This window comes from Oxyura jamaicensis, chromosome 5 (genome assembly GCF_011077185.1).
Source record: "Oxyura jamaicensis isolate SHBP4307 breed ruddy duck chromosome 5, BPBGC_Ojam_1.0, whole genome shotgun sequence".
NCBI classification, from domain to species: domain Eukaryota; kingdom Metazoa; phylum Chordata; class Aves; order Anseriformes; family Anatidae; genus Oxyura; species Oxyura jamaicensis.
This window is the reverse complement of record NC_048897.1, coordinates 1,849,631-1,867,227: the sequence shown is the minus strand read 5'-3', so window position 1 is coordinate 1,867,227 and position 17,597 is coordinate 1,849,631. Positions and strand designations below refer to the sequence as shown.

The 17,597-nt window shown below is 44.0% G+C and overlaps 1 protein-coding gene across 3 annotated transcripts in view; it reads left to right on the top strand.

Annotated features, from left to right (window-relative positions):
• NAV2 (neuron navigator 2) overlaps nt 1-17,597 on the top strand; it is a 405,213-nt gene that overhangs the window by 83,078 nt on the left and 304,538 nt on the right. The gene's annotated exons all lie outside the window — the stretch shown is intronic.

Genomic DNA, 17,597 nt, shown 5'->3' with positions numbered 1-17,597 from the left:
CTTATCAGGAATGGACACCTGCACGTGCTGTATAAGCAGGGCTTCCGAGGGCTGAAATTCCTGACGCTCTGAAGTCCAGGCGTAGGCTCCCGCATGCTCTGTGAGTAGTTTCTGGCTTTGATGTGGTGACATTTTGAAAAATAGCGATATGCTGACCAGCTCTGTTAGTCATTTTTCAGTGACGTGTCCTTATATTACAGAAGAAAAGGTTGCTGTTAGGTGGTTTAGGATTAGCTGACTGTAGAAGAAGAGGTATCTGTACCTGGCAGGCATGTTCGCTGTCGTTAGTTTGAGGACCCTTAAAAACTACTGTTGTGTGGTTATTGGGCAGCAACTGAATCCCGGCTTAGTGCTGGCGAGATGGCAATGGAACAAAACAGTAAAATGGCCAAAGCCCCCTGATAAATGCAAGATAGAAGAAACAGAGCTGGTAAATCAAATACGTTTGCATCGGTTTCTGTTCTCCTGTAATATTTCTCTGAGTATATCCTCGTTTCACATGATTAACTGTTGTTTGTATAAAAGGCAAGCCTGTGGCTTGGTACAAAACGATGTTTAGGAATTCCTGGCTGGTATTCCTCCTGCTCCCCGCGCGTGTGCTGGAGGGGTTGAGTTTTATTTTAATAAGGGTTGTAAATATTTGGGCAGAGGCTTGCAGATTAGTTATGATTTAACTGAAGGCTTTGCGCTGATTACCATTGTTGTACAAATACAGAGGGTGGGGGCAGACAAGGAATGGAAAACTGTTTGCCACCTTTTTGGCAGATGGATGCATGTCTCGTGTAACCTTTAGGCCAGACGGCTCGGCAGTCTGATGAGCCTGAATTATTCAGCAGGCAGTGAAGATTAGTTAGCTAGTGAGCGTATGTATTGATCTGCCAGCATTCCTTCTGCCGTGTTCATCTTTGAAAATAGTAAATAACTTTGAAAGCAGGTTTTTATTTTGATGCAAACAAACATTTGCTGGCTTTTTTTGCATAAGTAAGTGCAGTGTTTTTTTAGTAATCTTTGCTAGATGCTAATCCATTAGCTAAAACAGCATAACACCTGTGCATTTGTTGTTGGTGGTTGTTACCAAGTGCTTTGAGCTTTGCTTGTGCTTCTGGAGGTGAATTCCTCATAGCACGTTTGCCAGGAGGCTGCTGGCCCCTGCGAGGTGCTGAGGTGCTCCATCGCTTCCCTTCCTCCTTCGCTGCTAGCAGCTTTGCACGTGTGACAGACAAACCCAAAGGTGCTTTGCTTGTTGCTGCCAAGTGTAAATGCGTTTGGGGGAGGAGGAAGCGCATCAGTTATCAGGGTGGCCAACAATAAGTCTGACACCGTCTTATATCCTCCCGCAGCCAGATCCATTTCTTTCAGGCAATTACCGGCTTCTCTTTCAGATAAGATACAGGCTCATTGAGTTCCCCGCTGTGCAATTACAGCTGGGAGGAACAGATCGCTGCGTACACCCAGCCTGGAGCGCGTTGCAGTGGGAAGCAGCCGAAGGATGCTGCCGGGTGGCGGTGTTTTGGGCCGTGAGCTGGAGGATACGGGGAGGGACTTGAGATCAATTTCACTTTCTGGCCAGAGAGAGCCAGCCTGATTCTTGCACCAACTAGTGGCACGTGGAGCTGCAAAATGAATTTCCTCGTTAATATGGAAAATGCTAAGATCCACCATTAGCTTAAACACACGTTCAAATTTCCAGTGTGTAAAAAGACAAATAGTGCTACCTTTTAGAGTGTTTTTATTATTATTTTTCCAGAATAAGTGGAAATTGCATAAACAGTCAGCATTGGAGACAAGATGGTTCAGCTGCCAGCGGTGCTGGATAAAACGCTCCTGCTTGTCGCGTTTATGAAAGGTTATGAAATGTTAGGGACCCAAAGAGGGGCTCATTCATATGCAGACACTGTGCTGCCAGGATTAGCATTCCTTTCTCAACACTTCAACTGCACGAGGGTTTCCTGGTGGTATTGTTGCTTTTAGGAGGTAAGGACAGTTATTTTAAAGCACGTAGCAGGCATGTGCATCTTGTAAACTACAGCAGCTCCAATGACTTCTCAGGACATGTATTTTCTTTTGACTGTGAATACGTAGTTTCGTGGTTTAGAATGATTGTCTCTCAGCGCAAACTGCTTTGTATTCCCACCCCTCACCCGTATCACGCTCACTCGAGTTACAAGCTTATGCAAATGTTTTCTCCCTGGCATGGCTCTGCATGGCTGAAGGTTTGAGTCAGGCTGGGAAGCCGAAGCCTGGCTGTTTGTAAGGGGGGCGTCCGTTACGTGTCACTGCAAATGTACAAATTCCAGTGCTTTTTTAATCTTCAGTATGGTTTGTAACTTCAGTGCATGCTTCTCGTCTTCATTATTTACTTGTTTGAGTGTGGCTATGGCGTTTTCAGAAACAGAAAGGTCTCTCTGCCAGCAAAAGCGTGCTGCAAAAGGAGTCTCATGCTGTTGCATTATCTAAGGTGAATCTGCTGGAGCCAAATTGCCTTAAATTAACGAGGATTTTTGCCGGTAAAATAAGCAAGCCTTGGAAAATAGTGAAAGATAGGTACCGTTCCAAAAAGGTTTCTGTACTGTGCTTTAATTAAAAATGAGGCAGTTGCACAATTTTATCTTCCGTTGGCACCTTCATTATTTCCTTGTTGAGGTGTTAAATAGGTACAAAATGCCCAGTTACCTCTACCACCGGATAAACAACATTGCCAGTAACATTGTACGTGTGACTGTGGTTTAATTACAACCATCAAATATGACATGTACAATATCTCAGGTATTTTTAAAGCAAGGCATAAACATTATCCTTAGATAACTTGTCTGACAGGAACAAGGCTCCCAGAGAAAGAGCGCCCTGCTGTGCTATGCCCTCTCGCTAGGAAAGTCAGTGGGATGGATTTGGAGTCAGTATCACACCTTTCCTCCTGACTCACTGCAGCTCATGAAATTGAGATCCCAAGTCAAATTTTGGCCTACCTTTGGGAAAAAAAAATCCACTTACCAGAAGTTCAGAGAAACCAATGTTGGTAAAAGTTGTTTAATTAGAGTTGATGTAGCAAAGGCTTAGTACAGCAAGCCCTGTTTTCCCCTCATGCGCTGACGGCTCTGAGTTTGGTGAGCTAAGCATCTGCAGCTCTAGTTAAATCCATTGGGACGTTCGTGCCTGGGAAAATGAGCATGCTGTGCTGCCTTACAGTAACTTTTCTCTGCAAGGCAGAACTTTGAGATGTGGACGTGACATGTGTCATCATTATCGCAGCTGCAGGTAGAGACTAGGTACTGTATTGCCAACCTTAGCTTTCTCTTCGTATTTGAAAAATTGTCTTGATTTCCATTATTTGTGAATCTTGTGCTGCCACGAGTGCCAGGAGTTGAGTGGTGGCAGCACGTCCATTTGCCATCTCTAGCTGTGTACAGGAGGTCGTCATTGTCTATAGTCACCCCTGGCCCAATTGCTTTTCTGAGCTGTAAGATAACTGATGAAAACCGTGAATCTGAATCCTGGCATAATTCGGTTCAACCTTAATAGTACTGAAATAGTAATCCGTCAATTTATCGTCTTGTTAATGGCAAGGCTGGCACTTGTGCAGAGACAGCTGCTGTGTGTTGTAACCCTGAAGATCCCCATCGTCTTTCTGTAAATAAGAATTCACTGAACAGTTTTAAAAGCAGTAAAGGCTGGTAACTACTGCTCCCGTTTCCAACAAGCCGAATGTGTTTAAAGCTTTTATGTATATCCTTTGTAAATAGCGTAATGTTTGCAATCTGGCAAATGATCCTGTGCCACTTGACTAAAAGCTAGCAATCAGCTATCAAAGTTGCATCAGCTATCTAATTGCATCTGTGTGATTCTGGGATCTTTGCTCGGTACTGTTGGGACCCACCATCTCCCCAGTAATACTTTAAAATGAGAGCAACTACTTTGATGAAATATCCGTGCTTAAAATTGGAGGCAAGCCTTAATACCTAATTCAGTCAACACTGGTTGATAGAATTAAAATCAATATACTTTTTTTTTTTTTTTTTCCTAAATCAGAATTAGTGTATGTGGTTGAATGCCCCATCCCTGGAGGTGTTCAAAACCAGGTTGGAAGACGCCATGGGCAACCTGATACAGGTGGCATCCCTGACCATGGCAAGGGGGTTGGAAATAGATCATCTGTATGGTCCCTTCCAACCCAAGCCATTCTATGATTCTAGCAGGGGAACTTCCCAAACCTGATTTCAACTTCTTAATATGATGTTCCTTCTTTTTATCCTCTGTGTACCTTACTTAGCTTTTACTATCCAAAACATTATGTGGCAAACCTCTCATTTTGACCACATGCTGTGCAAAGCAATTACTTGTTGTTTTGGATAAGGTGAGAACTATTGTTCCTTGTTCACATTTTCCATGATCCTCACAATTCTACAGCCTTCTGGTGTACCTCTCTCCCTCATCAGTCTTCTTTTTTCTTGCATGGGGCCGTTCATAAAGAAGACACATACCATACCTTTGATCAGCTTGATAACCTTCTCTCTTTCCATTTCTAACTTCTTGACATGGAGGACTCAAGAAGCACATATCATTCAGGAATGTCCACGCTGGAATGTTCAATTATGCTGGAGAGCAGCCCCGCAGAGAGGGATCTGGGGATTGTGGTTGACGGCGAGCTGAATATGAGCCAGCAGAGTGCCCTAGCAGCCAGGAGGACCATCCTGGGGTGCATCCAGCATGGCATTGCTAGTCGGTCGAGGGAAGGGATTGTCCCGCTCTGTGCTGTGCTGCTGCGGCCTCACCTCGAGCACTGTGTGCAGTTCTGGGCACCACAGTACAAAAAGGACATGAAACTGCTGGAGACTGTCCAGAGGAGGGCGATGAAGATGGTGAAAGGCCTAGAGGGAAAGATGTACGAGGACTGGCTGAGGTCACTGGGCCTGTTCATCCTGAAGAAGAGGAGGCTGAGGGGAGACCTCATCACGGTCTATAGCTTCCTCATGAGGGGGAGTGGAGAGGTGGGTGACCTATTCTCCTTACTCACCAGTGATAGGACCGGTGGGAATGGTGTCAAGCTGAGGCAGGGGAGGTTTAGGCTGGACATCAGGAAGAGGTTCTTCACCAACAGGATGGTCGCACACTGGAACAGGCTCCCCAGTGAAGCAGTCACTTCACTGAGCCTGTCTGAATTTAAGAAGCATTTGGACTGTGCACTTAGTCACAGGGTCTAAAATTTGGGTAGACCTGTGTGGCGCCAGAGTTAGACTCGATGATCCTTACAGGTCCCTTCCAACTCAGGATGTTCTATGATTCTATGAATGTTTTCTCTGTAAGTATTATGCTTCAGTGACTATCCAGAGAGATCTGCTGCTGCTCTAAATTCATGTAGCTCCTTTGGTAATCACTACTTAATGCTGCTTAAATTGGAGGGATTCATCCTACGAAACTAGGCACTAATGAAGACTTTGACTAAACTGGCAGTCTGGATTACACAGAAATGGAGAAAGACCTCATTGGGTTTTAATAGTCTTCCAGCAATCAAAAAACTGGCCTGGTTCATTTTATAGTTTGAAGACGCAAAAATTGGAGTTGTTGCAATCTGTAATATAAATCACTTGTGCACTGCCCTCGTAGATGTAAACTTTGGCCTACAGGTAGACAACACAGCTGTGTGATCTTGTGACCCCATGCACTGCCTGCATCCCCGAGGTGTACATCTTCAGCAATTCCAGAGATTTTTTTTTCCCATTTTATCTAAGAGTAATACCGTAATTTAAATATTCTTGCTGCTTCTGGAAGCAGTTTTTCTATGAATTCTGAATACCGTACTCAGTTTTTGAACAGAAGTAGAATAAGAAAATGCAGAGTAAAACATTGCATTGGATTAAAAAGGACAGAAAGAGAAGTGCTACAGCTGAAAAAGGGACTTGATTGCACCCCCGTGCGGGATCCATGAAGAGCCCACTGGAGAAAGGTTGTTGAGTGTCCAAGGGCGGTATGGCAGGTGGGCTCTGTCAGTGTTTTTCATTTGGAATATGGAATTGAGCCTTTGTCTTCAGAAATGACTAAACTTTCCTTGGATGCTTTGTATTTTTAGGCCCAGCACGTGCTACCCGACTCCTCTGGTGCCAGTAAATTGCACGTGTGGGCGGTCTGTATCTAAACGCTAGCTGTGCTGGGGTCGGCTATTGGGTTGTTTGTATTTGGCTATATGTTCCTAATTATACAGATAATCACTTGAACATTGCTTAAACTTTTGCTTTGGGAATTTGGCTCTTACAAACCCCGATTTATAATGAGTTTATTTGCATTCTCTTTATTCTTTATTAATAAACCATGGTTCGGTGGTTTCAGCTGACTACTTTGATCACGGTGTCAGGTGGTTCGCAAACAGTTTCATTCCCTATTGACATTTAAAATGCGGTGTTGTGGCAATGCAAGCAAGCACACATTACAGTTTGAAGAATTAGCATCGCTGCTTACTGTAAAATAATAACGAATGACTCTCCTGCTCATATGTGGTTGTTCATTAAGTGAGGGAAGTGAGGTCACGAGTTCAGGAATCCCTCGTGGCATGACCTCACGGTGGAACGTCGGTAGTGGGTTATTGGTGCTTTATGGCATCTGTTACCATCGATTTTTCTTCTTAATTTATTTGTTTTTGAACTCCAGGAAAGAGGAAGGAAACATTTCAATAGTTCGCTTCTGGGAAACAGTATTCCTTCTATTGAGGGGAGAAGAGAAATAAAAAGAACAAATAAACAGAAAATTCATGGGGATCAGAGCACTTAATGAGAAACACTGATCACTGCTGAGTAAGTTGGAGGATGCCTGGACTGCTAGGTAGGTGTGTATCTGAGCCCTGACATCTTGGTCTCTTCTACTGGACCCACCTCCTTTCCTAAGGGTTAGCAGCTTCTCATCACCTGCAATATGTAGGACTGGAATAGCCTCAGAACAAAGTCAATTGCAGTGAAAACAGGATGCGTTATGCCACTGGAAGTTTCTTTGCTATCCCTTTTGATCCCCCAGAGATGCCAGGCACTCGAAGGAAACATCAGTCCCTCTTGCTCTGGAAAGGGGGGAGCACCTCAGTATGTCTTTTGTGAGAGCAGTAGAAAATTATTTTTTTCTTTTCCTTAGATTCAAATGCCTCCCCTTCTGTTGGAAGAAATTATCCCAGTCAAAAGCTCTCTGTAGTTAGAAGTAGTTTAAGGCTTAGAAATCCTGTAGGGATCAGATTCGTTTACCTGAATATACTTCATACTTAATAAGAATTGCTTGGTAATTCTTTTTGCACTTGAGGCGAGAGGAACATGTAGGACTCTTTCAGCTGCATCAACGAACTGGTGTCTGACCTTTGATGTAATCTTCCTTTGCTATGGCTTCATTGTATGTGCAGTGGGGAAAAATACTGAGTGATGCATCTCATTCACAGAGGCACTTTGAAGTTAAATTCCCCATTACAAAACATTTTCAGGTCCCTGGAGGGAAGACTGTACTACTGGGAACTGCTAGGAGCTTGCATTGCATACACGGGGGAGGAGGAAAGTTACGTATTTGGTTACTATAATACACTTACCAGTCTACTGACCCTATCATAGTTGAGCAGACGTGCTGGCTCATGATGGTTCAGGGGTGTTGTATAAGGTTGGAAGCAGGTATTTTTCTGAAATATTCTGAAATAGAGATACTTTCTGAAGGACCTCTGAAGGATAGTCTGATCCAAGACCTAGAACAAGCAGGTTGGCTGGATGTGCGCTCACCAAGAAAACGCCTTTCTTCCAAAATGTGTGCCACGCTAAGCTTGTTTTCTACCCCGTAACTGCATCCAGGTGCCTGAAGCCCTGCATGGAAATATCCTCAACGTGCGGGGCTACGTTTCAGTTGCTTTACAACTTCTGTAGCTGAGTGGGAAGAACAGAAATACTGCGGACTTGTTTTAATCTTGTTGCCTCATTGCTGCATATGCTTTAGCGGGTTTGAGCGGCTTCATATGTTAATGCTAAAATGAGCAATGAAACAGCATGAACAACTTAAATGTAAATCACTTAAATGATTAATGTTTAATTTGTTCTTGCAATTAACTCATTCCCAGCAGCAGTGGCAATGGTTTTGAGATAAGACTTACTTGTATCATTGAATTGTGTTCGCTGCCATAAAATGCGACGGGAGCTGATGTGTTCTCGAGTAAAGAAGATCAGTGTAACTCTGCCTCTGCAGAAAGCCCGGCCTCATTGCAACACCATTCTCTAAACTACCTAAGGAATCAGACAACATCGTTAAAGCAGTAGGAATGTCCCCTCCAGAGGCTGTGTCACAGTGCCGGTGTCCTGGGGCACTGGGGCTTGCTACGGACATGGCCTCGCTGCTCTGTCACATAGCAAGGGGATCCCTCTCTCTCTACTGATTGAATATCTGTTTTAACATCAGGAAGAGGACTGCTTTCCTTCCCTTTTTATGGCAAATTCCAATTCTGTTCTTTCATTCTGTACCAGAAATCTGGGTAGCCAGTGTGTGTGCACTGATGGGGGAAGAGCTCTCCGGCGAGTGCTCTCCAAAAGGTGTGGGTGCGACACTGCGTTCAAAAGCTCTGGAATATCACAGGGCAGGGAAATTGTGGCCTGTGGCTGCTGTGTGCTGCTGGATTGTCTGTTTTATCGTTGTTTTGTTATTTCTCATCTGGTTCTCAATCAACATCTACCATGTTTTAAAATTTCTGCAAAGGGCTTTAAGGCACTTCTCGTTTATTCACGCTGCACCTTGGCACGCTTTCCTCAACTCGTAGATAAACAGCCCAGAAAATTTCATGCTTGAGCAGCCACCCTTCCCTTTGTCACGTATGCACATGAAACCTGGAAACATTTCATATAATGTCGCTGCAATAAAGAGGGGTTTCATAGCCATGGAAGCAAGAGAGAACCGTACTACTTAAAGATGATGTACTTGGAGAACAGAGGGACATGCTGTGAAATGTGTCTGTACTGTACAGTTGCCTAAATATCCTGGGAGTTATTCTATCTCTGAGAATTTCAGCTGGTACGGGGGACATGAGGGGATGTTTCATCATTTTTCATATTTGCTGATTAAATTACAAAGCAGACATACTGTAAAATGAAAGTAATTTATGAAACCTGTAGCTTGGTCGTTTGTTTGAGATGGTGAAATCATAACAAATATGCGTACTCACGAATTCGTAGGTGCTTTCAGCAGAGAATTATCATCCTGTTCTTGAGCAGGAACAGGATGGCAAGTTCGTGGTAGCAATTGTAGGGACTTAAAATGCAGATCATGCCAGAGGAGAAGATGTGCGCCTGAGCTGTGGTGCCCGTGGGAGCCATTTTCTTCAGTGGGTCGTTTTATTTTCTAATAATTGGACGCTATCATTGATTTGAGCTGCAAGCCACCTGGTATCTTACTTAAGCACCATGTTTATTGTCTTAGACCACACAGTCTTGCTCATTTGGGCAGTCTCCTGAAAGTCAGCTGGTTAGCTTGTCTGAGAAAGCAACCCTAAAAAAAAATATATATGTGGCTCAGTGCTCACAAAAGACTATTCCTAGCCATTTTATGTAAATTGTGGGGCTCGAGTCATTCTTAGAATGGTTTCTGTCTACACAGAATTATGACTCTTGCTCTAATATAGTGATAATAAAACAAAACAAAATCCTCATCTTGAAGCTTCACGGAAAATTATTCTTTTTATCTTGGTTGAACGGTTTCTCCACTGGCATCAGGCCTCTCCAGTTCATGTCCTTGCAAAGTGCTGTTTTTCTTAGAAAGGGTAGAATTAAGGATGTAAAAAAACAATCCTGAGATCAGTGGACTTTGTCACGGAATCAAATGAACATTGCCTGACTTGATTTGCTCCAATAAATTACTAGCTTTTTGAAACCGCGATGATAGATGTGGAAAGTGATTAGCCAGCTAATTAACAAGCCGTCATACTTATTAATCACAGAAAGACTCAGTAAGTCACCCAAAGGTTGGCTTCATGCTGCCTATGAGAAACAGCACGGTACGTTTTTAAAAACATTTTTTTTTTAATTGAAGAGTAGGATTAGGATGGATGAGCTGAGGCAGGGCATGGCTGCAGATCTCTCACAGCTGAGTGGTTCGAGAGCTGTGGTGGCAATCAGGCCCCCAGATTTATATGGATCTAAACAACTTCAGATATGGCCAAATGGAAACTTAATAATAAAAAGGAATTCAGCTGTGAAATGAACTTCCAGAAATGAGCTAAGTCACAGTTTCCCTGCTTTAAGACCTTACTGCAGCAACCACCTCTTTCTCTTTGTGTTGGAAATCCTTATTTATGGATTTAAAAGGTGGAAGCAAGAGTAGGTGACCCGAACTCGCACGTGGATTAGAGTGTTTTCTCTTTTTTTCCCTCCTCTTGCAGTAATTTCAGGAAATAGAAAGGCATAAACTTTAAAGCATAATAAACGTAAATATATTCCTTTTCCAGGTATTCTGTTCTGAGGGGTGTGTTGCATGAAGCAGCATTTGGTTGTTGAAATAGAAACTGCTGTGAGTAAAACTAGAAGCAATCACAGGCTTTGTCGTGCATAACAGTGCAAATGCCTTCTCACGGTGTGCTGTGAAATAAAAGAAATATAATTATCAAATTGTCTCCGTGTTTGCTGAGCTGAGATGCAGCGCTTACCGAATCCTACGCTTGGTGCGACTGCTTCCTGCGGCTCCCGCAGGCTCTCAAGGTCAGTTGCATTCATTTGATGTTAATGGGCTTTGCAAACCAATGCAATCAATATCAGCTCACGCGCTTATCTACCGCCAAGGAGTTCCCCGTACAATTTCTATTCAATTTTACTTTTCCTGAGCTAGTTTACTGCAGAAACAATACATCTCATAGAAAAACTGATGAGAAAAGAAACCATCACGGGCTAATTTGCAGTGGTTATCTCCCTGTTTTTTCCCATTCTGACAGCATGCATCTGTTTAACTCTATGCGCGGTACCCTTATATACAAAGAACAAAAACGGGCAGTCGATGCTGCCAGACCACGGCACGTTGGCTGTGTTCATTCTTCAAGTTACCTGGCAACTGCTGCAGATGGTCTTAATTAAAAGTGCCGTGAATCTTTTTAAGAAGAGGTTAACGGTCTCAAATACCTAACTCCCAAGTTCATTCTCTTGGCTTGACACTTGGCCAAATAGGCTAAGAGAGGACTAACTTTTAGAGGATATTACACTCCAACGTGCCGGGCATGGATTTAGGCTTTGTCAAATAACCAAATCGTACATTTGGTTTAATTTTGTTTGCCAGCTTTACGCAACGTTGCTCTTCTGCAGCAAGCCGTTTCCTACAGAAAAAGGCCTTCTTGGCGTGCAGTTCCATCTGTAAGAACTGAAAGAGCTGGATAGGATGGAGTAGGGGCTAAGGATGTTTTCCCTTGAAGGATTCGCTTGTATGCCTATATGAAAATACCACTGTAATAGCTTCATTACGGGTCCTTATCATTTGTGCCTTAAAACAAGATGTGTGCCTCAAGGGCGCAGCTCACACGAATGCCGTGCGTGGGCATTTGGTCACTGCTCGGAGGGAAATGTACCATCTGCTGAAGCAAAAACACTTCCCGCAGGTTGCCCTGATGGTCTCTCATGCATGTAATAACTCAGTCCAACTCTACTTAGTACAGCAGATCTAGCGGGATCTGCAGGTCGTAGCCTGTAGCGATCCTCCACATCCGTGTAATTAAAAACTAAACATTTATATTGTCTGTAGTTTCCAGTCACAACGGAGGTGTCGTGTTTTCCCTTTCCCTGGTCTGTCATCTCTGGCAGTTTCTAAGAACCTCTCAGCCAACCTAATTAAATAATCAAGGCTGCTGCTTCCCTCTCCATAGCTTGTTTTGGTGCATTTGTTCTCATTCCTTTATCCACTATTTTCCAGAACTTAACAAAGCAGTAAAAACAGTAATTAGTGCTCTCTAATTGGTTATAAATAATAATATAACAGACTTACTGTCAAAATAACAACACAAAGCAATCTGCTCTTTAAGAATCTTTCAGATTCCTAGCATTAAGGCGTTCAAAGTGGTAAATTATACTACAGTAATTAGCTCCAGAAAACACACGCTGTCAATATATTTTATCCCGACGCCTGTCACAAGCAAAACGCACGTCTCTTTCAGGTCTGCTTGCTGGTCCTTATTCTCCTGCTGTATAGCACCGATTAAATCATCGCCTCTTCCTCTCGTTTTGTGTTTGGACCACTTGCTGTGTACCAGATTCATAATCTGTTTTTCCTCAGCCTCGCGTTCCCGGCACGACGTTATCAGTCCCGCCGCAGCGTTGCTAGCCTGTTTTCTTTGTCTGCGAAGGGACTTGTCTCCTGCAGCGGGTAAATTATTAATGAAGCTGCTAAAGGGAAAAGTCGCCGGGCTGGGCAGGGTGGCGGAGGTAGCTGGGGAAGGCAGACGGGGAAGTTCGGGAAGCCCCAGGCGGTTGGCACGGGGTGCAGATGGTAGGAAGGCACAGACAAGTGACCTCCAGGTTTCCCCCAAGATGATTTCCTGCCTGAGGGCAGGACAAAAGGGTGCTTTCCAACAGCAATGAGAGAATTAAAACAGATGGATGGAGTATGCGATGGGGGCTCGCGGCAGTGAAGATTCACACTTCGCAGATAGTGATAGTTCAGCATTTTTAATCTTATTCTTGCTCAAGCCCTGGAAAATTGACAAAAATGCATTTTGAAATCTCCCCTTATTTACAAAATGAATAGAAAAGCATCAAGGAAATGCACGTAATGTTGTATTCCTGCATACTGGTTTAGATGCTGTGTAGCGTTAATGTGTTTTATTGACATGCAGCATTCTCTGTGATTCATGAGTAATGATGAGGTAATCTGGAGACGGGTCTCCTTCCACCCGCCCAAAAGTGACAAATACAACCTTTGGCAGAATCCTCAGCTTGCTCATTTGCCATAAAACCCTTGAGAAATCTCTCATGTACATGAGACACAGCTGCAACAAACAGCTACTTCTTTCTTTCTTTCTTTCTTTCTTTCTTTCTTTCTTTCTTTCTTTCTTTCTTTCTTTCTTTCTTTCTTTCTTTCTTTCTTTCTTTCTTTCTTTCTTTCTTTCTTTCTCAGAAAGGAGGACAGCGCTTGCTGAATTATTTAATGCTATAGGGATCTTATAAATTTATATATTGGTAAGCTGATAAGAGTTGACATGTTTGAAGGATTATTTTTTTTAGTGTGAAAGCATATATGATAGTTTATCATGCTGTACCAGGAATAATAAAAAGGGGAGGGGGCTTTTCCCCCCTTCATCGCTCCTGTTAGTGCTAACACGGACTCAGTAGTCATTTTGGCTTTGATATGGGGGTGAGGGTAACACAAAAGTCATCAGTAAGTTGTAGCTAAAGGCATAATCTAAGGTTCGAGCTGTTTTGTTTTTCTCAGCACGCTGATGCAGGAGGAAGCGTGCCTCAGAGGGTTGGCTCAGCTCTTTGCTCTTCAGGGTAAGGTAGCCAGAGGTACCCTACTGCAGTGGGGTTTTATGCTCAGTACTGAAGCTAAGATTTTGTTGGCTCAATGGGAATATTCCAACTGTCCTGGCATGCTTTCCAAGGCTGCTTGAAGCTGCAGTTAGCGTCCTGACTTGTCCATGGAGGTGTGCGCTGCCCTTTTTCTCCCCCGGCCCTGGTGCTGGCTGGGCTTGAGTAGTGCTCCAGGTATTTGCAGATATGTGTTTTTTTTTTTTTTTTTTTTTTTTTTTTTTAGAAGGAAGTTATTCCTCTTTGGAACTTTTATACAAATACTTACTTGAGTTTTTTTTACAAAAGATTTTGTCAAACTGAGCGTGAAATGGTTGGATTTGAAATTACAGAGGAAATACTAGCTCAAGGAGAGGGTGTGTGCTCTGTGGTGCTGACTGGGGGAGAACACCCCCAGCACCCTAACAGGAAAACCTAGAAGGGCACTTATACCCAGTGGGTTAGTACAGCACCTCTGTAGTTTCCACGTAAAGGACCTTCTTGGTAACATTGTTTTCAGGATGCTCAGCCCTGTATATGTACAGGTAGGTTAACACAGGCAAAGCCTAGAGAGCTGCGAGCATCAGAGGGGACTTGAGCGAGGTGGGTGGAGACGTCCCCTCTTGGTGGATTTGCTCTCCCCGTGTCGTAGCACAGGTTGCAGCATACAGGGCATTGCTGAGGAATGCAAACGCCTCCTGAAGCTGACTCCTCATTTCACATGTTGATTCCCTTTGCCCTCACCACACGCATGCTGTGTCACCTAACCGGAGGTTTTATTTCCTTGTAAAACACGTCAGTTACCTCATAAAACTGCTCTAATGGGGTTGTACATCAGTTATGTGAGCTCCTCTTGCTAAAGATTATGGAGCAGGGAAGTGCCCGCCCCTCCGAAGTCTTGCTGAAACGGGTACCTGAGAGATGTCTTGGCAACTAATACATCTGCAGCTGTAAATAGTCTGTGTATCACGGCGGGATAATTATCCCATGGTTAACTGCCTCTGTAGCTCTTGCTTGGTCGTACTCACAAGCCCGTGAAACAGCCAGAGATGAGCAGTTCGTTCTGTAAATGGGTTAGGGTGTAGCTGCAGGAGGATACTGAGCTATAAAAGGGGATTTAAGTTGCCAGCTTCTTCCCAGTGACCCTGTAGGTGGGTGTATGGTCTCTTTGGCGAGGGCATTTTCTGCATCCTCGGCGCAGGGCGGTCACTGATGGGAAGGGACCAGCTGCCCTCTGCTGGGTGCTGCGAGAAGTAAGGAACTGCTCATTCGCACAGCTTCACATCGTGCTGGGAAATTACACCGCTAGCTGTAATCCACTTTCGCTAAGCTGTCTCAAAGCTCCCAAGTTGCTCTTCTGTGTTTCATCATGCTGACTTTCTGAAAAATGCATTCAACTCACTGAAAAAACTCAAATGGAAAAAAGAAACAAAAAAGGCACCGCGTGCCTCCAGTGGAGTTTCAAGCTTTCAAACACTTGTAAATGTGTAATGAAATCTGGATATTTCCAAGTTTCAGCTAGACGCATTGATGGTGATTTGAGACAGCAATGAAGGGTGAGTGTTGGAAGTGTTTGTGGACTGAGGAGCACTGTGTGCTGCTGGAGGAGCGAACCTTGTAGCAGTGCATCTAGCAGAAACCCCAACCCAAAGGTGTGGGCACGGTGAGCTGTTGGTGTGAGCGGCGGGCATTTACTGCACGCAGAGCTCGGTGAGGTGCCGCTGGGAACGACAGGCAGTCAAAACCTAAAAATCAGGTAAAGGAGGAAGACTGGCTTACGGCTTGGATAAATATACTAAATATTATTAGTTGGAATCTCTTTTTTAAGGGAAGGAGTTTTTCTTCAGGAGGGCGCCCACGCTGGTTCTCCTCTTCCAGCAGTGATCCAGACTCAGATCCCAGTGGCCAAGATGGATCTCAGGTGAGGACAGAATTAATTTTATACCACACACATCAGATACAACCTAACAACAAAAGAAGTGTAATTTTTAAGGCCTATCTCCATGGAAGGCAGCCCAGCTGGATACACTGCTCTCAGGTGGGTTGAGCAGACAGCCGTGGCAGCAACTGAAGTTAAATAGCTATTTTAGTTCCCCATTTACTGAAGTCAAAGAAGTCATTGTTAAATGGCTTCTGAAATCTCATATGTAGTCTTTTCCTCCTCAGCCTTTCGCAAACGAGCGTGGCTGTGTTTGTTCAGCAGAAATCGCGGGGTGGAGCCCAGGGCTCGTCCTGTCCAGCGGGTGCTCTGGCTGTGTCGAGCCAAACCCGAGGACTTCCTACAGCAGAGGCTGAGCATCTCCCTTCCTGACCTGCTGGGCACAGTGTGGAAGATGTGGCGCAATCTTTAGCTGTGAAACATGGTGGATTTGGTCCCCTGAGTGTCCTAAGGGTGGTGGTGGAAGGCAGCACCTTTCCTCACTGGATGCAGCTCCGTGTCCCGAGTCCCTGCACCTCGGGGACCTGCGGTGGTTCCAGCTTCACCACAGATCTTTACAAAGGTGTGAAATCCCAGTGATGCTAAATGCTAAATGTGTTTTTTTTTTTTTTTTTTTTTTTTTTTCTCCTCTCGCATATTATTGGAGAAAAGCTATGAAGCAAACTATGTAAAATGGATAGCTGGGGTCTGTGGCTAGCCATTGGACTTAGGGCATTACATGCAAAGACTTGATTTTACACAGAAGATGGAAGAATTAGGGGCTTTTCTGAGTGGATCATATCTCTTCCTCCTCTTCTAGCAGTGCTGTTGGTAGTTTTAGTTCAGATGATCTCAGAAGAGGTCTCTGAACCATCCCATGAAAGCAGTGTCTCTGTAACACACTGTCAGGCTTGCCTGAACCTACGCTCGCTCTGTGTGTGCCTCTCCTGCTGCAGCTGTAGGGCTAGATGCAGCAATCTGTACAGTGGTCCATAAAGATGCGGGACTGGTAATACCTTTATAGGATGAATGCTCGTCTGTGTGGGGATGATGGAGTGTTTGCCAATAGCAGCACACGTGTTTCTTGTCTATACCTAGGGGAGGGTTGTTAATGATGCAGTCATTTCCTCCTCTTAGTTCCCAGGACAGAAGTTAATGACTAGCAAATAGCATCGCAGGGGAAAGTGAATGTAGCATTCCTGCCCTGCGTGTGTCTGTTGGGAATCCTATATAAAGCCATTGTGTCAAGCTAATTTGATAAATACTTAGAGAAATTGGACATCAGGAAATTACGGTGTGTTTTTAATACCTTTGTGCAACACAAAGTGAACTGTTTTTTCAGCATCCCGTGGCCATTATTGAGAACCTCAATAAAGGACTCGGGGAAACATAGGGCTTTTATCAGGTGGTGTTAACTGCTTCCCCCTTCTTTCACAGCAATCAAGTACAAGCCTTAAAGGAGAGTTTGCCTGAGTACGCAGACGAAAGTCTGGATAGCACCCTCCCCTCCAAACCTTGCGTTCGCAGCAGTCACCTACGCCTGGAAGTTGCGCTTTCTGAAAATGTCAAGTATTCTGGGCAATGGCCTAGGCTCCTCTGTTTCAGGGTTTCAAAAATAACTTGCAGGGTAATTCACTTTTCTTTTTTGGGAGGGGACATGTTTTAGCAGTAGTGTGTTAGACGCAATTAAAGGAGCAATAGTAATAGTATCAGTTCGTGGTATATCATGTAAGACAGTCCACGAGAAGCATTATAGCAAACAGCCAAGTAAAAAAAAAACAAACTAATTTTTTCCTCTAAACGTGCAAATGAATGCAACCAACTAATTGGTTTACAGCAGCAACAGCAAAATGAGAGATACCTCTTCTCTTTCGGTTCGTATTTAACGGTGCTGTCATTGTAAGTTTTCCATCCAAAGGCCTGGAAAAAGATGAACCAGGCAGGGACTCCTGTGAATGCTTTATTGCCAGATGCTATTCCCATGAGGCTGGATTCGTAATGCGGATTTTATGGCAATAGAAGGCTTAGGGCAATTCAGATGTCTGGCAATTAAAGGTAAGGATTGCATGTAATCGGGGATATCTGCTAAATCCTCCGCCTTTAGAAACCCGCTTTCTCTTCCTAAAGTCGGCTTATATGGGAAGAGTAATGTTTATTTTGGGTATGAGGCACAGTTTGCTGCTATACGCCTATCTCATAACAGGCAAATG